Source organism: Chrysemys picta, chromosome 9, assembly GCF_011386835.1.
Source record: "Chrysemys picta bellii isolate R12L10 chromosome 9, ASM1138683v2, whole genome shotgun sequence".
Taxonomy (NCBI): domain Eukaryota; kingdom Metazoa; phylum Chordata; order Testudines; family Emydidae; genus Chrysemys; species Chrysemys picta.
The window spans coordinates 9,735,682-9,760,522 of record NC_088799.1 but is presented as its reverse complement, the minus strand read 5'-3'; the positions used below and the strand labels follow the sequence as shown (position 1 = coordinate 9,760,522).

The 24,841-nt window shown below is 44.4% G+C and overlaps 1 long non-coding RNA gene across 3 annotated transcripts in view; it reads left to right on the top strand.

Annotated features, from left to right (window-relative positions):
* Nucleotides 1–24,841, top strand: part of LOC135973482 (uncharacterized) — a 108,631-nt gene that overhangs the window by 68,954 nt on the left and 14,836 nt on the right. For 2 of the 3 annotated variants that reach the window (XR_010590324.1, XR_010590325.1), the window contains one exon: nt 8,036–8,184. This is a non-coding gene — a long non-coding RNA (uncharacterized LOC135973482). Of the gene's footprint in view, nt 1–8,035; nt 8,185–8,334; nt 8,950–24,841 lie in introns of those variants that run through there. The other variant, XR_010590326.1, reaches the window with a different exon arrangement.

Below are 24,841 nucleotides of genomic sequence, written 5' to 3'. Positions count from 1 at the left end.
GTGGGTCCAGGGGAGGCAGATTGCAAGTCCCTGTGCCCACAAAGGTGAATCTAGCCCCCTTCAAACTTTTCCAGGTTTACTCCCATTACTGTTGAAAAGTCACAGTTCCAGGAACTGTACTTTACCTCCAATTTAGCCGCATATCATAGAATGAAACTGTGACACTTATCAGGCCTAACATTCCTATTTATATATTTAACCATTAACACCCCCCCCCCCCCACACACACACACACACATGAAAAAGATACATTAAAGGAACAAGCTGTATGAATCCCATTAACATTAATGGGAGTTCTCCCTAAATCCCCATGTATCTCGTTAAAATATACCCATTAGTGTCAGGCTGAAACCTACAAAAGCCAGGAGTTTCTGAGTTAAAGCTGAAACTTCATCATTAACTTATCCCATTGTGCCTAGGTATTGCAACACCTTTTAACTTCTCAGCTTCAAAGGTAACTTTTCTACATTGAACTTAAAACAAATCTGCCTTGATAATACAGTAGGCTCTGTTGTAGTTAACACACACTTTTACTCTTGGTCATATTGAAAACCAATATAAAATAAAGAAAGTCAACGCAATCAAAATAGCTTTTAACCTCCCCCCACCCCATGAGAATTGGGATATGAAATATAAACATACTAAAGTCTTCTGCAAAAACATTGCAGCTCAAAACATCTAGCTCATCTAGTCTTCTAGCTCAAAGCATTGCAGCATGACGATTGTAAGCACTAGTCATTACTCTAGTACTTTTTTTAAATAAAGGCTAGGAGTTCTATGTTAACAAATTACCCCAAACCTCCCTAGGGAATATGTACCCGATGGGATGTTAGGCTTTAAGCGCCAAATGATTCTTATTTACACTAAAGCCCACTCTACAGCACTGTGGTAGTGCAAAGGGGCCTTAAAATGACTGTAGGTCCAGTTCTATTCTACAGCCTTTTGTCAGTCAGGGGTGTGATGAGGTGTGATTTGTGACTGACATAGCTGTGCCAGCAAAAGCCTCCAGTGTATGGGCAAAACCTCTGCTTTTGCTGGTATGGTTTATTTTGCCTCGGGGAGAGAGGGGGCTGGAGCTATACAAGCATAAATGCAGTTTTGGTTGGTCCAAGCTGCATCCACATTAGCAGCTCTTTGCTGGTATAGTATAACTATGCCAGCAAAATGCTCCTAGTGTAGATATGCCCTGAATGTAACTTACTCCCTGTTTAAGGCCTCTGTATTCTGCCTGAGTTTAAAAGGCCTGAATGTAAATGGAGAGATCAGGTCCAAAAGTTCTGTTTTCCTAGGGAGTATGTCCATCAAAAAATGTTGTATGCAGTCTTGTTGTATCCGGGTCTGTCCCAGGATATTAGAGAGAGGAGGTGGGTGAGGTAATCTTTTATTGGACCAACTTCTCAGCAAAAAATGGACATGCATTCAACCTCACTCCAGTCAATTTCAGTTTCTTCTTTATGGTGGGAATAATTCTTTATCTTATGCTTCAGGTTAGAGCTGATGGGCAAAAATAACCTTAGATACAAACAAGAAAAGAAAGTAATTACACAGTACGTGTGTGTGAATTTTCTCTCTAGTGTGGACATCTGTTTTAACATATTACAAATACATTTTCTGAACTCTAAGTCTCTAACTGTTGCTTATTAACCTATGACCAGTATTCCTGATCTTCATAGAACGAGATCCCAGCTAGACCTAGTGCAAGAGTTTGTTCGGTCAGGAGGAACTCTGGTAGGGCTTCTTCCAGTAGCTTAACCATTAACAATAAGCAGTGAAATGAGTCATCCGTACTTTATTTTTAATTAGAGCTGCAGTGAGCTCAAGCTTGAGATGTGTTTTTCCCGCAGAGTCCTGAGCGGAAATCATCAGCATTCTCCTGATACTAACTGTGCATGTATTTCTGTAAAGCAACAGTGTTACATTGTTGGGGATACAAACAGCAGAGCAAAACCTAACACCATTTAAAGATTCTCATGGGCAGGTTAGCATGATTCATATTGGCTTAGTTTGCTCAGAGCCATTTTCTTCAGCCCTATTTTTGTTTTTGTTATTAATGGCCAAAAGGATGAGAGGCAGTGTTGGGGGTGGGGAGGAGGGGGACATATTTAAACAAAGGGAGATATTTGTTTTAAATTTATCCTGTAGTGCTTTAGGTACATTTTTCATTAACAACATTAATTTTTTTGTCTGCTTGAACCTCCTGGAATAATAAACCCATTGGCTCTTCCTTTAAACTTATTTCGCATCTAGCCCATGAACAAATCAAGTACTTTTCTGTAGCAAACAAAGTGCTGATGACTAATAATCTCTAATACCTGCAAATCCATTCAAGTACACACATGCCAATATGTAACTGAATGTTATTAACATTATTAAAATGAGGACTAAATCCAGTGTTAATGCTGGATGAACCAACTTCTCTGGCTGTAATGATGTTGCAGTAGATCTGGTGGGCAAATAAATACAGTGGTTTTAAAGAAAGTCAGTTTCTAAACTGTATTGCAAAACAGCTGAAAAATAAGTAGTTGTCGTGTTCTGCAGTGTTGTGGTATTTTGGGTGATTTATACAAATGTTGATGGTGAAACTCAATGGAAATTTGTTTCTGCTAATGTTGCTGGAAGATGTTAACTGCACAGTATAAAATATATTTTTAAAAGATTATATATGCATCATGGTCTAGTACATAAGGAATCAGGAGACGTGGATTCTGTTCATGATGTGGCCACTAACCTGCTATGTAACCTTAGCCACTTCATCTCTCTCTGCATCTGTTTCCCCTCCCATCCTTTGTCTGACTTGTCTATTTATTAACAATGCCTAGCTCTTATATTGACTTTTTCATCAATAGATTTCAAACTGCTTTGCAAAGAAGGTCAGTGGCACTATCCCCATTTTAAAGATGAGGAAACTGAGGCACAGAGAGGGAAAGTGACTTGCTCGAGTTCACCCAGAAGGTCAGTGGCCGAGCCAGGATTAGAACCCTAGTCTGCTGAGTTCCTGTCCAGTGCTCTATCCGCTTGGCAACACTGCCTCTCTATTTAGTTTGGCAGCTCTTTGGAGCAGGAGCGGTCTCTCACTACATATTTGTTTTCGTTGCAAAATTGAGCTTCAGTCTCAGCTGGTGACTGTTGGCCCCGTTACAATAACAACATTTAGTATAGGTATACAGTCGTCTCCCTCTGATACTTGTCGACTACTGTCACTGCTCCCCATTTACAAATAAATCAGAATGGATTGGGCTAGACCAGGAGTGACCAAACTGACCCTCCAAGCTGCCTACAATAATCTTCAGAAGTTTGAGAGTCACATAACATGCACAACCTGCTCCACGGGGTGGCGCCTGCCGGGGCATGGGGCTTCTGTCCCAATGCCCCCTCCCGACAGGGCTAAAGCTCTTCTATTCCCCCTCCCTGCAGGGCAGAAGCCCCGAGCTCCCTCCCCTCCACCCAGTCTGGTAGGTGGGGCGGGGAGGGGCTCTGTGAGCAGCACTTTAACTGTAAAAGAGCCGCATGCAGCTCGCGAGCCACAGTTTGGCCATTCCTGGACTAGACCTAATTAGTGTGCAGGGCACTTGTTTTGATTTTTGCTACTTTTATATGAATAGTTCATGTGGTGATTGGATCTGGCGGCTAGTGAGTGACCAAAACATTAATGCTGAAAGGGTGGAGGGGGCCACTAGGGTGCAGTCAGAGTCCTGGCACCCACTAGGCGTGTGAAGCCTGGACCGAGGTTGTTCCTGTTGCTTTCCAGAGGCAGGTGGTGCTGCACTGTTTTAGTGAGCGCTCAGAACAGCAGGAGCAAGGGAAGCTGAGTGGGCAGTGACTCTCAGCCCAATCTGTCTGACTTGCATAGGTTTAGCAGCTGCAGCTACGCTGGCTGGCCTAGGGAAGGAGCTGCAGTTGCATGCTGGTTGTTCATGACTGCTGGCAGTTGTATGCAGGCTGGATGAGCAGTGTGCAGGCCCGCAGAGAAGGCCTAAATAAATTCTGAAGGAAAGGTGAGGGACTGGGAAAAGAGAAGCAGAGTTTGCCCAGGAAAACTAGTACTGCGAAAACAAAGGGTTGTAACTCGGCGGTATTGCTGCAGCACTGTGTTTCCTGAGTTCTCATTGAAGTAATGCAAGGGTTAAGAAGATAAGGGGTGCAATTTGGGGATCTGCTGGTTAGGGTGACCAGATCACAACACGAAAATATCGGGACACATATCAGCCCCGCCCCCAGTCCATCCCCACTCCTCCCAGGCCCCGCCCCCACTCTACCCCAGGTCCCAATCCCTCCCTGCTCGGCCCCTCCACCCCCTTCCTCATCCCCAGGCCCCCTGCTGGCTTGCTGCATCCCTCCTCAGTCCCCCACCCACATCTCGCCTCCTCAACCCTCCCCACCCGCCACTCGCTCGCTCGCCTCTTCACCCCTCCCACCCGCCACTCACTTGTACAGCACCGACTTCCCCTCTGCCGGGTGGGTGCTCACCCACCCCCCACCTCTTCCCACGCAAGCATCCGCCCTCACTCTGCCCCCATTCCACCCCCCTCCCCAAGTCCCCCCCCTGCCCTGCCTCTTCTCCACCTCCTCTCCTGAGCACGTTGTGTTCCCGCTCCTCCTCCCTCCCTCCTGGAAAGCACTAAGTGTCGCCAAACAGCTGTTAGGTGGTGGGAAGTGCTGGGAGGGGGAGAGGAGCGGGGACATGGCATGCTGGGGGGCGGGAGGAGAAGCAGGTGAGGAGGGGGGAGCTTGGCTGCAATTTTTCCCCATGGGTGCTCCAACCCTGGAGCACTCACGGAGTCGGCGCCTCCCTCCTTACCCAAATATCGGGACAAATGGCGTCCCAATCGTACATTGATTAGGACATGGGACAAAGGGTTAAATATCGGGACAGTCCTGATTTTATCAGGACATCTGGTCACCCTACTGCTGGTACTCGTTGCGTTGATCTGGCCCAGGATGCAGCAACATAGTCTTTCTGCCACCAAAGAACGACCTCCTGATGAGACAATTTTATTTCATTTGGTACCACAGAGTTAAATAATTCAGTTACAGAGCTAAGCACAGAGAGATGAGCGAGTAGAGAGGAATTAATTACAGTAGGATACCGAGGAAGGATGACTTTTTAGGGGAGACTAAAAGTCAGATGGGGAGTTGAGGAGGAGAAGAGAGATACAAATTCCAGATTACAGGAGCCAGATAGCAGAATCCCCTCAAAGCAGCAGTGGTGAGACTGTGGAGAAGCAGAGGGGTGTCCAGGGCTAGGCAAGTGGGGAAAAAGGAGTGTAGGAATGCAAGGTATGAGGTAGACTGGCGTGAAGAGTTTAAAATGACCAATGAAGTGGGCCTAGAAATGAATGGAGGAACCACTGGAGTTTTAAAGCTAAATTATGGTAGCAGATGTGATGAGAGGACAAGAAGGCACTGGGACTGCTTTTTGTCCCTACACAGAAGGAAGCCAGAGTTTGGCTTCCAGTAGTTCGACACACAAAGAGCAAGTGGCTTGTATTGCCAGTAGTATTTCCCACCTCAGAAGGGGCATATCTGACCAAAGTTGAGGGCCTGGCTATAGCCCCGCTTCACACTGCAATTAGTGGATTGCCAGTACTGGTTACAAACGTAGCAAGTCCCATTGCTCACTGTGCTTCCCTGACATCCTTGCTTATTAAGCCTTGCAAAGGCCTAGCGCTCCTAGAGGCAGTCAGGGAGCCTTCAGCAGCATGCCTGTGGGAGGTCCGCCGGTCCCGCGGCTTCAGTGGCAATTCGGCAGCGGGTACGCCGAAGCCGCAGGACCAGCGGACCTCCCGCAGACATGCCGCCGAATCCGCGTTACCAGCGGACCTCCTGCAGGCGCGCCACCAAAAGCCGCCTGACTGCCGTGCTTGGGGCAGCAAAATACATAGAGCCGCCCCTGGCTCTCCCACCTGTCCACTGGGTCCTGGCAGCATTGCTCAATGTTGTAGAAGCATAATAGAGCCCTTAATATTTTAAAGCACCACAGGGGGTTGTTCAAGGACGTTGTTGGGCAGGTTTTCTAGAATGGCATTGCTGATGACTTGGGACAGGGCCGGAGGACCTGATATTCAGCTGGTGCAAATGAACTGGCGTAAAGGAGCTATGCCAATTTATACCAGCCGAGTGTCTGTTCCTTTGTCTTCATCTACGTCTGTGAGGTAGGCTCATCTTTGGTGCTATGTACACAAACTAATTAAAATAATAGAAATAAATAATACAATTAATACAACTTGGTATCACCCAATAGGCAATTTTTATACAGCAAACATTAAAAAGGCAAATTCCTGGTTATATTGGTCTCCCAGGCGCTCTCTCTCTCTCTCTCATCTTGCTTGCACTAGTGAAACCAAGTGACTGACTAGCTGATGAACTACATTCAAGAGTCACTGAGCAGCTATTTAGAGTTCAGTTGTTGTTACTGCGGATGTATTAGTGTCTGTGTATTGAATATAACATCTTTGTGTGGAAGAACTTCTGAGATCCCGAAGGCATCTGAAAATCACTTGGTTTCCTTGCCTCCTCGCCAGCTTGAATTATGTTTCTGCTCTAATTGAAACCAATGTTATTTCATATGATCTTTTAATTAAACAATGTAATTTATATTAATCCATTGAATAATTTGGCTAATTGCTTCCAGACTGATTGTATCTCAGGCTGTTTTCTTTCAAATTTCTATTTGAATCTAAGTGGTTATCTACTGTGACAAAGTTCCTCCTGTATCTTGGTGGGTCCTGCGCTTATTGGCGGATTTTCTTGCTTCAGAGATTCACCATGTGGGTTGGGGAACAGCCCAGAGACCTTCCCCTCTGGGAGAACCCACAGTCCAGGTCAATTGGGAGGTTTGGGGGGAACCCAGGCCCGCCCTCTACTCCGGGTTCCAGCCCAGGATCCTGTGGACTGCAGCTGTCTATAGTGCCTCCTGTAACAGCTGCATGACAGCTACAACTCCCTGGGCTACTTCCCCATGGCCTCCTCCAAACACCTTCCTTATTCTCACCCCAGGACCTTCCTCCTGGTGTCTGATAACGCTTGTGCTCCTCAGTCCTCCAGCAGCACACCCTCTCACTCTCAGCTCCTTGCGCCTCTTGCTCCCAGCTCCTCACACTCCCCACACAAACTGGGGTGAGCTCCTTTTTAATTTTGATTAGCCTGCCTTAATTGATTCTAGAAGCTTCTTCTTAATTGGCTCCAGGTGTCCTAATTAGCCTGCCTGCCTTAACTGGTTCTAGCAGGTTCCCGATTACTCTAGTGCAGCCCCTGCTCTGGTCACTCAGGGAACAGAAAACTACTCATCCAGTGACCAGTATATTTGCCTTCTACCAGACTCCTGTACCCCACTGGTCTGGGTCTGTCACACTAAAAACAAACAAATGAACCATAAGTGAAGAAAAGATCTTACTGTACGGCTGGTTTTTAGGCTCTTTGTTAGAATAAAATCACTGTGGCCCCGATTCAGCAAAACACTTCAATCCATGAGCAATCCCATCCCTATTCAGCAACATGTAGTTAAGCACTTTGCTGATGCAGGACCTGAATGATGAGAAGCCAAATTTTGCATTGAAATCTTAAATGATTGTTCACAGACTACAAATAATGAAGAGCAAAGAGTCAAAGTGATCACTTTGTGTCCACCCTATGGGCTGAAAATTGTTTATCCAAACTATGAATAGCCTTCCTTCGTCCAGTCTGTGAAGTATTTGAGCACAGAAAAGATTCAGGTAATTTAGTCACAATTCAAATTCACACATTTCACTATAGTTTGACCAGCTGTAGTTAAAATCATCTGTAACAGAATCCCATAATGCCTGTACTCCATGGAGAAGTTTAGAAAGGATTCAGAGAATTAAAAAGAATGGTAACTCCCCTACTTTTGATTGCTAATTATTGCCCTCTCCTTAAGATGTAATACACAATTCAAACTAGGAAACTTCCTGACTAGAGGTGAAAATATGCATGTCAAAATAAGGAACTAAGTGAGAAATTGTAGTTAGTACTACAAAGGTGTTAGCTAATTGTTAAGAATAAAATAATTTCATTGCAGGTTTGTGAAGGTTCTGAGATTTGACAAAAGCCACCTCTACCGACTGCCAGTAACACACCTATCAACTTGAAACCTTCATGCCAACTTAGCCTCTGCATCAGGAAGCATATTGATATCAGAGATACAAATGACAGCAAAATACAGTCCAGGTAAGTGTTAAGTATTTGCCAAGAGTATGGGTTAGCATCACTGAATAGGATGGATTGTGGATGGGGATGTGTTGGAGGCTTGTACTCAGAGGCCAGTGATGCCTGATGCATATTTCACTATCTACATGTTGTTTACTCATTGCATAATAGGGGTTCTGGACATGTCTGGTCGTATGATTCTATGATGACAACCTGGATATCTTCTTGGCATCTCTCACACGTGCTTGCTTTGCTATGCTCAGGAGTTGTCATGGACATCATCGTGCATGTTCATTGTTCATATTCCAAATGTGGGAACTGTCCCAGTGTTTGGTGATGTATGTGATGATTGCATAAATGGCCAGTGAGGTCCTCCAGTTTTGTGTTACTCTAGAACTTCCAAGTTGATGACACTAAGACACACAAACTTTGGCTGCTGAGCATAGGTGGTCCATTATGTAAGCAGCTTCCATTTTCATTTGTGTCACTGATTGCCAAGCGTGGATCCCTGGATGCGGTCTTGTTTCATGCCTGGCATTGTATGCTGTTGTTTGATTGTGTGTCATTCGCCATGAGCCATCAAGGAGCAACGTATTACATGAGTTATAGCAACAGCCCTCATCCACATGTGAACATGATGCACTTCTTTATACATTGCCCACTGATGACTCTACACCTGGCCTGTCATGGATAAGCCAGGTTTCGACAGTGCTTCCCATTTTTGTTCAGAAGTTTGAGTATTTCCTTTTCATCCATGCTCTGCTGAACTGACCTAGACAATCCTACTCCTCCCTTTAGCTGTTTTAATAAATGTAATTGTGTAACTTCTGAGTCTGTTTCTTAGACAGTGTTTCCTATAAACCATGGGTGGGTTTTAGAATTATTGCTTACTTCCTTGTTTTGTCTTGTATTTCTCTTTTCTGACACTAATTACTGGCGATGTGATTAATGCTCCACATACTGGTAGCTTTGTTCCTTCAGTTTTTGTGATAATGCTAATTAATCCAATTATGAAAAAATACCTTCAGTCCTGATCATATGTCCTATTTCTGGCTCTTTCAATATTTCTTTCTCAAAAGCAGAGACAATTCAAAAGCTGACCAATTAGGGATGTATTTGTGCAACTTGAGGTACAGAAACTTTTAGTCTGGGTATCACTATTGGAAATACTGAGTGTTTTTAAGAGGATAACTATAAACAGTAACCTATTCTGTTGATTTTAATACAGGATAAATGTAAAGGCTGTAAGACCATTCCATTTTTTCCATATGCAAGTATGATTGAGGGAGTTAAGATGAATTCTTAAATAAGACTTTTTTTTTATAAATGTTGAAGTTTTCAATCAACTTGTGGTTCAGTCACTGCGGAGGCTCATTCGGTGGGGTGTTGGGATGTTTAATTTTAAATACACGGAGCCGGATCCTCAGCTGGTGCAAATCATAATTGCTCCATTGACTTTAGAGCAGATGAAAATCTGGTCCATAATAGCAGTTTGGGAGAAGATGAGAGAAAATAAACCACACGTGATGGATGTGAGTCACATGACTTAATGCACTAAGGAATTCAGATATTTCAGTGATCGGGGTGGTACAAGAACCTGTATAGAATAGAATAGTAGTTACTTTCAGTTCACTTTGGTTTATTCTTACAGCATTCATTTTCTTTGCAAAATCAATAATGGTCAATATGACTGGAAGTGTTGAAGTGCCTTGCTGATAGCAGGTTGTGGATGCAATCTACCATTGCACGCTAATTGTGGTTAGTCAACTGTACAGCCTTTAAAAAAAAAAAAGTTACTGCATTTTAAACTTGTTTCAAGAAAATTATTTTCAAGAGTTAAAATTGTAGTTTTTATCTTTGCCACAACTTCATCTTGGTTGCAATGTTTGGAGCTAAATTTTGCATCTGAGGGTGGCAAGAACAGCCCTTAGTGCAAGATTTTGGTACAGTATGTCCGAGAGATCTCAGGATCTCGCTGATCCTGAAAAAATCCCGCAATTCTGAACCGAAATCTAACAAGAACAGTTCTATGAGATTTCGGTGCCACTGAATGCAAACTGCAACTCAGCTCGAGTTCTCATCTGGCTTCATAGCCAACTGCCTACGTCTTAAACCTAAGTCTATTCAAGTTCCAGATCCAAACATTGCTTGTCTACACTACTGCGCGGGGTCGATCTAAGGTACACAACTTCAGCTATGTGAATAGCGTAGCTGAAGTCGACGTATTTAGATCTACTTTACCGCGGTATCTTCACTGCAGTAAGTCGACAGCAGACGGTCTCCCGTCGACTCCGCTCGCGCTCCTCATTCTGGTGGAGTACCGGAGTTGACGGGAGAGCGCTATATTAGACTAGATAAATCGACCCTCGCTGGATCGATTGCTGCCCGCTGATCCGGCAGGTAGTGTAGACAAGCCCTTAGTTTCCTTCCTGTATTGGAATAAGCTATACTGGCATAAGCACCTTTATAGCAGCATAACTGTGTCCATACTGGGGCGAGAGGGGGAAGATTGTATCATTTTAACTATACCAATATAATTAAAGCAGTACAACTTGTGTGTGTAGACAATCCCATTAACTCTTTCAGTGGAGAGTTTCATCTTAGGCGCTTACATATTATTAGCCCTAAATGCACAAGCCATTAGCACCTTTTGCCATTACAATAATAGATAGGTTTTTGTTTTGTTTGTTTTCCAAACTCCCTATACTTAGTTATTTGATTCACAAATAAGGCTCAAAAGTTGCATGTGCTAATTAAACACTAATAGTTAAATGGTTGGAACTACTCTATTTCATGCTTTAATTACCTTCTATGCATTATTGCAGTAATAATTCATCAGTTTGCGCAACACAGGCTGATTAATGAATAAAGTCAGAAATCAAGAAAAAAATGTAAATATGGGGGTCTGATTCCCAACTGCCAAAGCAGTTGCATTTTTCACCTGTTCTGCACGGGGTAAATGATGATGCATGTTGCAAGACAGTGGACATTCAGGTCACATAATCTCTTGCACTGTTCAAATAACTGAGTTAAAAACCTGATTACTGGCTAATGAAAGCTCTTGCAAAAATGTTAGTCTTGATTTCCCAATCCAAGCCCTGTGAGAAGACCCAGCCATTTAAGAAGGGTGTCATTCAAGCTTATCCTTTCAATCAGACTCCGTAGAAGAAATGCCACTTTATTTTATGGGGGTAGTTAATCTGACAGGAGTAGATTCAAGTTTTGGCAAAGATCTGTGATGAAATAAAGTGAAAAGCTGCCAAAAGGAATTGTTAGCGGGGGGGGGGGGGATGAAACAACTCCCCCAAGTTAAATGCCAAGCACACCTACATAATTTTTAATTAGCCCATAGAAAAACAAGATATTTATAGCTGTATTAAGCCTTAGTGCTCATTTACCCTGGAGGCAGTACACTCATTGCAGAAATGGATTCATAATCACTTATGCCGATTTCCATGAGTTTTTTATAGTTTACTTTAATAAATATGACATATGCTAATGGTTTTTAAGGAAAACAAATCTCAAAGCGTGTTGTTAATGCTCTGTGTGACATGCAGCACAGTTACTGTCCTGATCGTATCAGCTTCATGCTTTGATTACCTTCTAATGTGGTTTTTAACTTGTCTGCATTTAAGAATTGGCGAGGTCTCTGCTCAGCACCGATTTAACGATCTTATCTTGATGAACACATTTTTAATCGACCTTCAAAAATATATACTTTGAAACACATTTTTAAAAGTTGCTCTTGACTGAAAGTGGACATTTATCCAATCATTCCTGGGCGAGGCCGTTCTGTCGTCTGAGACAGAAGTGACAGATAAGCTAGAAACAACCCACACCTTACAGAGGACTATTCATAAATAAACCTCGTTAGCTTGACAGTGGACCTGAGACCCCTTTGCACAGCCTGACTATTGTGCTAGACACTGTACAAACACGGAACAAGAGGATGGGGCAGGAAATTTCTTTTTTGTTCTGTTTGTACAAGAGCCAGTACCATGGGCTGCTGGCCCATAACTGGGACTGCTAGGTACTACTGCAATACAAATAATAATTAATACTAAGGTCCAGGCAGATTTTCAATCAGTGTCCTCATAGGAGTCCAGATACTGCTCTAGCCCTACTCTTCCTAAAATTTGTGGTGTACCCCAAAGGAGTAGGGAAGAAAGTGGGGCCGTTCACCCTTTTCCCTCGGGCAACCACCTGCAGAGGGAGGAGCAGGCTGCATTTCATGACCGGGCGCATCAATGGGTACACACTGCACTGCATGCTGGGGAGTTCAGGGAGGCAGCATGCCTGCCCCTATGGAGACAGGTATGCAAGGTGGGGAGAGCAGAGCAAGGAGCTACTTCCCAACTCTCCATATGTCCCTAAGTAAAGGCCAGCTACAGTATGGTTGTGGAGACCAGTTCCTACTCCCTCCTAGCCCCGTTTTGGGTGCTGCCTGCCTGAAAGTAAGCAGGGTCAGAGTGGGGCAATGATCGTTAGGCAAACTTGAGGGTGCCTGGGGCACAGTGTAACCCATAGTAGCATAGAAGAAAATCCTGCCTTCGTGAGGGAGTAGGTGGCCTTTTCCATCTCTAATCCCTCTGACTCCATAACAATTACAGACTTGAAGCTGGTCATGGGAACGGGGGAGCCGTATTCTAGTATGTAGAAAAGCTACTTTTCCATTCTGAGGCCTGTAACAGGGCAGCCTGTCCCTTTATGGGTTGATTAACCCTGCTCAGTGACACTTGGACTGGATGTTGGGCTTACAAGTAAGAAAGCCCAGCAGTTAATACGGGCTGACTGGGAAGGAGTGCAGACAGACTGCTCCTGCCTGGGAGTAAGAAGTCTGGGTGAAAGTCATGAGCTGTCCCAGGACTGTAGCTGGCCCAGAGCCCTTTGTCGGAGGGTGGGCCTGGACCAGATTATTGGGTTGACCAGAGCCCAGGCACCTGTTGGTAGATGCTGAGTGAGGCTGTTGCAGCTGAGGCCCCCCTGCAAGAAAGCGGGGCTGGATTCTGAGTTTGTTGGACTTTGTCGGGAGGACTCCATTATCCCAAAGCGATTGAACTCTCTAAAATGGCTTAGCTTGAGGGCCAAGTTATATCTATCACTGGAGAATATGCAGAAGAGAGTGGTGGGGAAGCTGAGGCAGAGTGGCTGCAATGCCACTTGGCGCCACTAAGGGGCACCCTGGGGGCAGTGAGTTGTACAATGTTCTTCGAGTGGTTTGTTTTAAGCAACTCTATTTTTCCATGAACTGCCCCAATACCCTTATTTTCAGGAGTTTATAACTTAGCTGTAAAAAAGTGCTGGAAGTGCAACCCCTGGTGAGTAAACCATCAACAGTAGTGTAGAGTCTGTGCTGGTTGGCATTGCCTAGCTTGGCCAGAGCTCTGTTCTCCTGTTGGGTGGCTGCTAGTGACCTCTCTGTTTGCATATGAGTTGGTTGTACAAACTGTGATACAAAATGAAAAACAATGGGGAGGAAATCTGGGATAAAACCGAATGCTTTCAACTTTCGTAGTCTGCTGACGCCATTTTTCTCCTGTGCGTCTGGAGTTAGTTGTGACCAGAGGTAGATGAGTTCAGAGCTTTGTCCAGCATTTTTACTTTTCTATTTCTTTACATCCTTATCTGAAATAGCCTCTCTAAACTGCTTTGTTTATCTGGCCTTTTACTCTTATAATCTTCAGGGGCAACCCTTATTTACATTAATTGTTCTTACTAAGCGCTTGTCTTCCATACTGCGGTAAGTCGACCTAAGTTATGTTACTCCAGCTACGTGAATAACGTAGTTAGAGTCGACGTAGCTTAAGTTGACTTACCCTGGTGTCTTCACTGTGCTACATTGATGGGAGACGCTCTCCAGTCGACTTCCCTTACTCTTCTCGGGGAGCTGGAGTACCGGGGTCGTCCCGGAGAGCACTCTGCCATCAATTTAGCAGGTCTTCACTAGACTCACTAAATTGACCCCTGCTGCATCGATTGCAGCAGTGTTGATCTCCCCATAACGAAGACAAGCAATCACTCATGTAAGCAGTCCCATTGATTTTAACAGGACTAATTGGTTGAGAGAGAATAGCAGGGTGATGACCTTACTTTGTTTCTTGTTCCATCGGGTGCAAGAAAGACCAATCCATTCAAATTATAAGGAGGAGCTAACTTGACTCTGTTACCATTGCTGGTATTTAGCGGGGCCGGGGGGGAGAATTACATCAGTGTAAATATACAGTAGTCTCAGGGGTCAGAATCTGGCTCCACAAGTTAGGGAATCTTTTTAAATGGTAACCACGCAAAAGACTAATCTGCACAGTGTAATAATGAAGGAGATGAGGACGGGCAGTTGCTTGAGTGTAGGAAGAACTAGGTTTTACATCTGACATACAGAATACGTGTAAGCAGAAACAGTTGGAAGTTCATCCCGGCTGGAGATGATTTACAGTGTGGCATAGGTCAAGGAGCAATACTGGGAGGCCTGATTCTGTTCACTTTATATGTTAATAACCTTAAAGTAGAAACATGAAATAGAGTGATAACATTTGGTGATGACAAAATCCCGTGGGGAACAAGTTAATACAAGGTCAGAGGACTGGAAAATTCAAAATAGCTTGAATAGACTAGGAAAATGGGTAGCTAAGTGGCTTATGGAATGCCGTTTAGGGAAATAGAAGGTAATGAGGCCAGCACACTTGCAGTCCTTGTGCTGCCCTGCACTAGTTACCCCAAAAGGGTAATCAAAGGAGGTGCAGAAAGAAGGTGGGTCCATGGCCACTCCCCTTCTGCAGCTGCAGTCAAATTAGCCAGTCATGGATGGGAGAGTCCATTGCACTACTTGGAGGAGTAACGTATGAGCAGCTTAAGTATCAGAGGTGTAGCCGTGTTAGCCTGGATCTGTAAAAAGCAACAAAGAGTCCTGTGGCACCTTCTAGACTAACAGACGTATTGGAGCATAAGCTTCCGTGGATGAATACCCACTTGGTCAGACACATGCGTGGATATTCACCCACGAAAACTTATGCTCCAATACGTCTGTTAGTCTATAAGGTGCCACGGGACTCTTCGTCGCGTATGGGCAGCTTGAGAGGTCCCACCGTAAAGGCACAATTGAGCCCTGATTTGGAAGAAGGCAGATCAGGTCACTTTCCATCCTGAAAATTCCTACGTGCTATTCCTGCTATGCTTATAGCTGTCTAAAAGGTGTCTCAAACATCAGGCCTCCCCTCAGTGAGGATAGCTTTCTGCTCATGAACACACAGGCTCTGGCAGTGCCAAACCTACACAGAAGAAACGGTTACGTAGGGTCCATGTTGTAATTCAGAAACACAACTAGGTATAGTTAAATCATCACAAAGTTGAGAGGTACAAGTTGTGTGCCCTTAGGTGTGTTCCTCTGGAGGAAGTGCATAGCACAGGGGCTTGGAAAGAGAGATCTCCCATCAGTTCTGTGAGCTACATGAACTTATATCCAGCCTAGCTCAGTATAGAGGGATGAGTCATAGACATAGGTTAGCTGTTCAGTGACCTTTATGAGATGAGTTTGTGGCCTCATTCCAGTTCTTACGGGGAGTTTTCCACATTGTATATGTGGATGAGTGAACCTGTTTAGATACAATCAAAGCTGATACTTTGCCCCAAACTCAAACCAAACCAGTTCTGAGGTTCAAGTAAGTTTTTGGATAACGTATTTTCTCCACCACTTTATTATGCATGCTGCAATTCTTGTAGGATTTTCATCATAATCAGAAATGAGAAGTACTGGAAATCTCATGGCACAGCCTGTTTTTGTGATCTTTTCCAGCCCAATTTTGCAGGCCCAAGAGAGAATGTAGAGAAGAATCCAAACTTCTGGGTGTTTATCTAAAACCAAGCAGATGAGGTTCACCCACCAGTATTCTTAAAAAAGTCATAACATCAAGAGGCACTAAATGGCACTGTTGTTGGCAGTCTCTGTCCAATGACCAAAGATGAAATGGGTTGTGGAGACTGAACTGTAACCACATACAAGCATGTGGTCCATCCTTGCAAGTTGGGCCTGGGGCTTTCTAACTTCTTTGGGAGCCTGAACTCCTCAGGGAACTGTAAAAACCATGGAGCAATGGTTTCTTAAATTGTCAGAATAATAAATAGTTGGGAAAATCCTGAGTAACTTCCTCTCTTCTGAGAAAGCTAAAATTAACCTAATCTTAATCAGTGTATAGCTCACAACACTATTATTTTCCTATGACAAGATGGCTATTAATAAATGTGATGGCAACCGGTACTGTCATGAACAATTAATACATAGCGTGGCTGCCTTGAAAATGGCCCTTTTATCTAGTCTCCATCAGGAGCAGAAAAAAAGCTACATTGTGTGTGTGTGTGTGTGTGTGTGTGTGTGTGTGTGTGCACTTGCACGTGCATAGATGTACACATCCGTTTGTGTGTGTGTGTGTGTACACATAGATGTACACACCATTGCTTTCTGTTGGATGGACCCAGAATTGTATAATGTGTTTTAGCCCCTCTTTTGGTCAGAGTCAGAGCAGATTGTGTCTTCTTTAGCTCAAGTCATAGGATCCTGAACTTATGTAACAGGATGATCTAAGCTCTGTCCCTGTTAATGCCATGAAGTTCCAAGTGACCACTGTGTGAAGTTCTAGATGGTCATGGATTTATTACAGTACTTGAAGGTTTTGGCACATCTTCCCTTCAAGATTGCAAGGAATCCTTTGAAATTGAGGCTGAAGTTTCTAATTAGGACTCTAAGACTTATTACAAACATGATAATATTTTTAATGGGTAGAAAATCCTTAAATCCCAGAGTCCAATCCCCCTTAGATAAAGGACATATTGGCTATTAATCTGGTATAGTTCACAATGCGTGTGTATTCTGAAACATAGTGACCACACACAAAAATCTATTCTCCTTCCAACACTGTTCAAATTAACATGACATTTTCTAATTACAAAATGACAGCTGTTTTTTTTAATTTCAAAGCTGCGGTGTACTCCTGAATTATTGTTATTTTTTTTAACTACCATACAGTAAGACCGAGAAATTGAGTTTGCTAGAACTGCTGAGTAACCCCATGAACTAATGAAGTAAACATTTGCAACCACTGTGACATGGAAATCATCCAGCCCTCCCCAGCGTACACCTGCAGAAACCTGTGATTCACCTCTGAGTCACTCTGCAAATGTTAGGAGGACAAGGCTGACAGCAGTGTAGAGGGCTCACTCTGCTGCCAGCTCTCTCCTTCTCCCTTGGAATAATGACATTAATGACACTTCCAAATGGCTCACAGGGTCGCAAAATGAGAGATCTAAAAAATCCACGTGGCAGCCTGATTTCCTAATAGGATGCATTAAGCAGACATTGCGTGTTTTACAGGCTGAAGTTGATTAGACCATAAGACTTAAAATATGTAGCTAAAGTGGTTGGAAAATAGGTTTTGGAAGCTCAGATCAAAGCATTGCAGGGGGGCGATTAGATAAATAAAAAGTTTAAGCCTAACTGAGCAAATAATTGCACATCCCCTGAAAAGCACAGTTCATAAGGATTGATCAAATGTGAGTCACCCCAGGCACAGATGTCTTTCTAAGAATATTCCTTTTAATTTTCTTAATGTACATCAAAAGAAAAGAGATACTGGTGGTGATCAGTGAACGTTCCTGTTTGTATAGGGAAAGACTTTAAAATAATGGAGGCAGGGAGCGGGGGGGCGGAAATGGAGGGGGAAAAAAACCTCTGCCACTAAGAAATGGTTGTTCTTGTTCTTTAAAGGGATAGTTTCCTCTTTGGCAAGCTTCTTTTTTCATTATAGGGTATGGGATTTCAGTTCTTTTAGTGTAGGCTACAACTACATAGCCCACATAGGAAAAAATAAAAAAACAAACAAAGCCAAGTCTCTCATTACTGGCTTCGTTATTATGGGTCAAAACATACCTGTCTGTGGAAGTACCAACCTTAGAGGTGATGAGTGCATTAGAAGCACACAAGATAGATCCATAAACTCTGAGGGTCTTCTTGCCTTGGAAAATTGCCTCTGCAGGAAGGGGAGGGGTTTGGGAAGCACAAAGGAGGCGGGGTTGGCATCTCTCAGTCTATAAAAGCAGATTCAGGGAATCCTTGGAAAATTAGGGAACCCTAATCCATGTGAAGGGCATTCTCAGAACAGCTTCTCCGTGCAATTGAACTGTAGCCTTGAATTTGTTGGCATGTAAAGCATTTTTATGTAGTCCCTTATTCTGTATTCACATACCCAGAAATGAGACTTCAATGAGTTTTATTTGCTACATACATTTAAGACAACTTGCACTGTCGGCGGTGACTCAGACTGAGGGGTAGATTGTTCCCTTCTGTTCCTCTACCTAATTGGTAAAGTGGAGTCATCAAGGTGTAAAAGGGGTTAGAACCATACTCCATCCATCCCTTGACCACTTCAATAGAGATTGAGGGTGCACAGCACTTCACCGCAGGCGGTGAGGACTTCGGAAGATCAGACACAAATTGATGAGTGTTGCTGGTTTCTCTGTGCAGTTGGAAAATAAAATCATATAATGATCTTTCAAAGAGAGAAACTTACAAAATGAGTTGTAGATCTAGTTGAAGTTGCTTCCTTTTTACAACCTGCTCTAATGACTTGCATTACATTTTAAAAGATTAGCTCTACTTTCTTGTTGTTTTAAAAATGTTTAGACTAACTGCGCTACAGCCAAAGTGCCATCCAATTATGTGCAGCATCTTGAATGCTTATGGATCAATGTCTTAACAGATAATGCACAAGATGGGATATTAGCTGGTGTCTGCTACAGATCAGCAAATCATGCTGGGGAACAGGATGATGGCTTCCTTGCACATCTATCTATAAAGTGGGGGAAAAAAATCTGTGTGATCATGGGGGGATTTCAATTTGAGTGACATATGCTGGAGGTCTCATGCTGCCAATACTAAAACAGCCTTAGGATTTCTAAACATTAGACATAAAAATTTCCTAACACAAAAAGTGTTGCCACCAAAAGGGGCGAATTCTTTTAGACCTCCGGCTAAGAGATAAAGAGGTATTGATCACAGAACGAAAAATTAATGGTAACTTAGGTACAAGTGATCATGACTTGATCACATTTATAATGTGTAAACGGAATAAAATCCAGACCAGAAGTATACTTAGTGCTGTAATAGGGCCAGTTTTACAAAGCTGAAAACAACGATGAGCCAAATTAACTGGGAGGAAGAATTTAATCAGATAATTGAGAATAATTTCAGAACACCTTACTGGAGGCCCCAAAAGCCACAAGCCCACCACCAAGGAATAAGGCCAACATGGTTTAGAGGGGAAGAGAAAGGAGCTATAAAAATAAAAAATACATATATACAACAAGTGGAGGAAAGGGGAATTTAATACTAAATCATATAAATCAGAAGTTAAGAATTGTAGAAAATTGGTAAGAGAAGCAAAGTAACTCAAGGAGAAGTCTATGGCCAGCAGAGTTAAGGACAATAAGGAGTTTAAAAATATATATTAGGAACAAAAAGAATCCTGACGATGGTATTGGTCCATTACTAGATTTTTTTTTTAGATGGAAATGATAGAATTATCACTAAGAAAGTAGAAAAGGCAAACGTGTTCAATAAATATTTTTGTTCATTATTTGAGGAAAAACAGATGCTATAATCTCATCATATAGTGATAACGCTCTTTTCATTCCATTGGTATCCCTGGAGGATGTTAAACAGGAGCTACTAAAATTAGACGTTTTTAAAGCAGGAAGTCCAGATGACTTACACCCAAAAGTTTTAAAAGAGCTGGCTGAAGGGCTTACTGGGTCACTAATATTGATTTTCAACAAGTCCTGGAACACTAGGGAAGTTCCAGAAGCCTGGAAGAAAGCTAAAGTTGTGCCAATTTTAAAAAAAGGTAAATGGAATGCCCTGGGTAATTTATAGACTTGTCAGCTTGACATCACTCCTGGGGAAGATAATGGATCAACTGATACAGGACTCGATTAATAAAGAATTTAAGGAGGGTAATGTAATTAATGCAAATCAACATGAGTTTATGGTAAATAGATCCTGTCAAACTAACTTGGTGTCTCTTTTTTTTATGCGATTCCAAGTTTGGTTGATAAAGGTAATAGAGTTGATGTAATATACTTAGACTTGTGTGAATTAGACTTGGAATGCAGGACATTTTGATTAAAAAGACTAGATCAGTATCAGATTAACATGGCACACATTATATGGATTAAAAACTGGTCTAAAAATGTAATTGTAAGTGGGGAATCATCACTGAGTGGTGTATTTCCAGTGGAGTCCTGCAAGGATTGGTTCTCAGCCCTACACTATTTAACATTTTTTTCAATGATCTGGAAGAAAAAATCATCACTGCTTTGGTTGGCAGATGACACAAAAATAGGGAGAGTGGTAGATAAATGAAGAGGACAGCATGGGCGCCAACAGCCCCCCTCCCTGCACCGCCTCTTCCCGCCCCTGCACTGCCCTTGCCCCACCCCCATTCCATCCCTTCCCCAAAGTCCCTGCCCCACCCTGCCTTTTCCCACCCCAGCCCCGCCCCCATTCCACCCCCTTGCCCCAAATCCCCTGCCTCTTCTCCGCCTCCTCCCCTAAGTATGCAGCATTCCCGCTCCTCCCCCTCCCTCCCGGAAAGTCCTAAGCGCCACCAAACAGCTGTTAGGCGGCAGGGGGGCGGGAAGCGCTGGGTGGGAGGGGGAGGAGCAGGGATGCGACGCACTCGGGGAGGGGGAGGAGAAGGTAAGGGGGGTGGGGACTGGGGGAGCTTGGCTGCCGGTGGGTGCTGAGCACCCACTAATTTTTCCCTATGGGTGCTCCAGCCCTGGAGCACCCATGGAGTCGGCGCCTATGGAGGACAGGTCACTGATATAGACTACTCTGGGTGCAAACAATTCATATGCATTTTAATATGGCTAAATGTATAGATCTAGGAATAAAGAATGGAGACTATACTTACAGGAAGGGGGGCTCTATTCTGGGAAGCAGTGACTCTGAAAAAGATTTGGGGGCCGTGGTGGATAATCAGCTGAACATGAGCTCCCTGTGAGCCTCTGTGGCCAAAAATGCTAATGTGATCCAGGGAGGCATAAACATGGAACTCTGGAGAGAAGTAGAGAGGCCATCTTACCTCTGTATTTGGCACGGGTGCATCCACTGCTGGAATACTTTGTCCAGTTCTGGGGCCCGCAATTCATGAAGTAAGTTGATAAATTGGAGAGAGCTCAGAGAAGAGCCGCACAAATGATTAAAGGATTGGAAAACATGCCTTATAGGAATAGACTCAAAAAATGCAATCTATTTAGAGTAACAGAGAAAAGGTTAAGAGTTGACTTGATTACAGTCTATAGGTATTTACATGGGGAACAAATATTTAGTAGTGGGCTCTTTTACTGGTAGAGAAAGGTATAACATGATCAAAGGCAGGAGGTGGAAGCTAGACAAATTCAGACTAGAAATATATTTTTAACAGTGAGAGTAATTAACCATTGGAACAATTTACCGATATTTGTGGTGGATTCTCTATCACTGAAAATTTTCAGATGAAGATTGGATTTTTTTAAAGAGATCTGCTCTATGGACAGGTGAAAGTAAGCTGGTCCGGTCCGGTACGGCGTACCGGCAAGAGCCAGTTCGCCATGCCGGACAGGACCGGCTTCCGCGGTGGTGATTTAAAGGGCCCGGGACTCCAGCCACTCCAGGGAGCCCCAGGCCCTTTAAAGCGCCGCCGCTGCAGGGAGCCCCGGGCCCTTTAAAGTGTCGCCAGAGCTCCGGCAGCCGGGCTCTCACGGTGATTTAAAGGGCCCGGAGCTCTGCGGCGGCTGGAGCCCCAGGCCCTTTAATTCACCCCTGAACCCCAGAGCTCCCAGCCGCCTCTGCAGCTGGGAGCTCCAGTGTGATTTAAAGGCCCTGGGGCTCCCAGCCACAGCCGGAGCCCCAGGGCCTTTAAATCTTGAAAGGCCCCGCCTCTTCTGGTTGAGGCCACACCCCCGCTCAGGACTCTGGCGTACCAGTAAGTCCTTTAAGTTACTTTCACCCCTGGCTCTAAGAATTATTTTGGGGAAATTATGTGGCCTGTGTTGTACAAGAAGCCAGACAAGACAATGGCAATGATCCTTTCTGGCCCAGAAATCTATGAATATATGATGCAAGATTTACATCCGTTGAAACAAGCCATCTATTGAACAATATAGTACAAGGAAGAATATACAATATAGTACAAGAGAGTGAGTGGATGTTATTGTTGCTCTATATATGGAAAGAAGGTTTTAGCTTTCAATTACCCTCCTAACTGAGAACTCTTAAGGCTGACATTTATCTGATACAGCAGTGTTTCCCAAACTTGGGATGCCACTTGTTTAGGGAAAGCCCCTGGCGGGCTGGGCCGGTTTGTTTATCTGCTGCGTCCGCAGGTCCGGCCGATCGCGGCTCCCACTGGCCGCGGTTCGCTCAGTGGCATAGCCAGCTTCTAAGAGGAGGGGGAGCAAACCTAAAAAAGGCGCCCCCCCCCCTTGGCTCCTCTTCTGGTCACGCCCCCCTGGGCTCCTCCTCTGGCCGCTCTGCGCCCTCCCCCCTTGGCTGGCTCCTCTGGCCACACAGCCCCTCCCCCCCGCTCGCTCCTCCGGCCGCGGCTGCCGGCCGCCAAGCTGCGCCCCCCCACTCCTCCGGCCATGCCCGCCGTCCCCCCGCAGCTGCCAGCTGCCAGCCTGCGCCCCCCCCAACCCGCTTCTCCGGCCGCGCACCCGCCGCCCCCCCATGGCTGCCGGCCGTGCTGTGGGCGGCCAGCCTGTGCCCCCCCTCGCTCCTCCGGCCGCCTTTGGAAAGGCACCACTTTTGGCAAATTTGCTGAGGGGAAGCGGCTGCTTCCCCTGCACCCCGCTAGCTACGCTACTGGGTTCGCTGCTCCAGGCCAATGGGAGCTGCTGGAAGTGGCGCGGGCTGAGGGACATACTGGCCACTGCTTCCAGGAGCTCCCATTGGCCTGGAGCGGCGAACCGCAGCCAGTGGGAGCCGCGATCGGCCGGACCTGCGGACACGGCAGGTAAACAAACCGGCCCGGCCCGCCAGCGGCTTTCCCTAAACAAGCGACATCTCAAGTTTGGGAAACACTGTGATACAGTATAAACTGCTGATGTGAATGAAAATATATGGGCCTGAGTCTCTGCTGCCTTGCACCTTGTGTAATCCTTTACACCAATGCAAAGTGGGTCGGAAATGGTACCATTTTCTATCCTCTTAGCACTGGTGTAAAGTCTCAGGCCCCCAGTGTATAACTATCGTGGAGCTGATTCTGATCTTTCTTACACCTGTTCAACATCCGTGTGTCACTTCATTAACTTCTGTAGAGTTACTCCAAATTTACCCCAGTGGAACTGAGCTGAGAATTAGGTTAGGTACCAGCATGTGTACTGAGAAATTCTACTCTTTAAAAAAAAAATCTCAGCAGAGAACATATATATTAAATTTACATTTTCAGGTCATATTTAGATGTGGTGGCTGTGACCATTTCAAGGAAGAAATCAAATGACTTGTAAAAGGAAGTAAGGAGGGAATGCATTGTTGTCATACATTGTAAAATGACTCTTGTTCAGGCCTGCATCTACAAATGTTGTTTTATTTTTTCTAAACATGTGCTAGATATTCTTTCTTTTGGGGTGGGGGGTGGGGGAGGATGGATAACATTCTAAAGGAAACAAATTTAACAGGATCCAATCAGAAGTTAATTAGCTATGTATGTGACAGCCAGCCGGAGAGTAACCACACTAATCCCCTCTTTTGTGACTTCTGTCTAGTGCAGGGCTCAGACCTGGTAAAAGTCAGTAATGCTGGCAGATTTCTGTGAAATGTACACAAAGCTGCATTTGCTAAGAATCTCTTCATGGGAATGTTCCACAAAGCTAGGAAGAGCTGCATGTGTTCTCAGCATCCGCTGTAAATCTTCTAAATTTTAGGAATTTAGCAACAGCACTTAAAATTCTTCTTAAAATGACCTTGACATCTTTTTTTTGTTTCGGATACCTTGTGTTCAGGGGGGTCCTGTGTGTGGATACAGTGTGTTGTGAATGAAAGACAATGAGGGTGGTTACTTTAAGAAAAATAAATAAAAAAACAAGGAATATAATAAGGAAGTTAGTTGGCTGAGAAGCATAGTCCAGCAGTCAGGGCACTAGTCTGAGACTTGAGAGACCAGTGTTCAATTCCCTGCTCTGTCATAGGCATTGTGTGACTTTAGGAAAGTTACTTACCTCTCTCTGCCTCAGTTCCCTATCTGTAAAATGGGGATGTTTGCATTTCCCTACCTCCCAGGGGTATTGTGGGGATAAATGCACTGAAGGTTTTGAGGGGCTCAGGTACTGTGGTAATGGGAGCCATATAAATACCTAAGATAGATTGCACTGAAACTGATTTTGTAGCTATTTCTTGTTCAATGCTCCTACTGAAGTCACTTTTGGTGATATCCCCCAGGAGCCTGATTCTTCTGTGCTAATGCAGGCAACGCTATTAAAGTTGAGCACTGCAGATGGCGTAGCTGAACATTTTTTAAAATGATTCTTTCTCTCCTTTCTCAAGGCCAGTCACTTTTCCAGGCACTCTTTTCTCTTACTCCCACTCACCCCCCCAGAGTTGGGCTTCCGGGGCATGCAGTCTTCTGTGGTGGTGTGAATCATTGTCGCAACG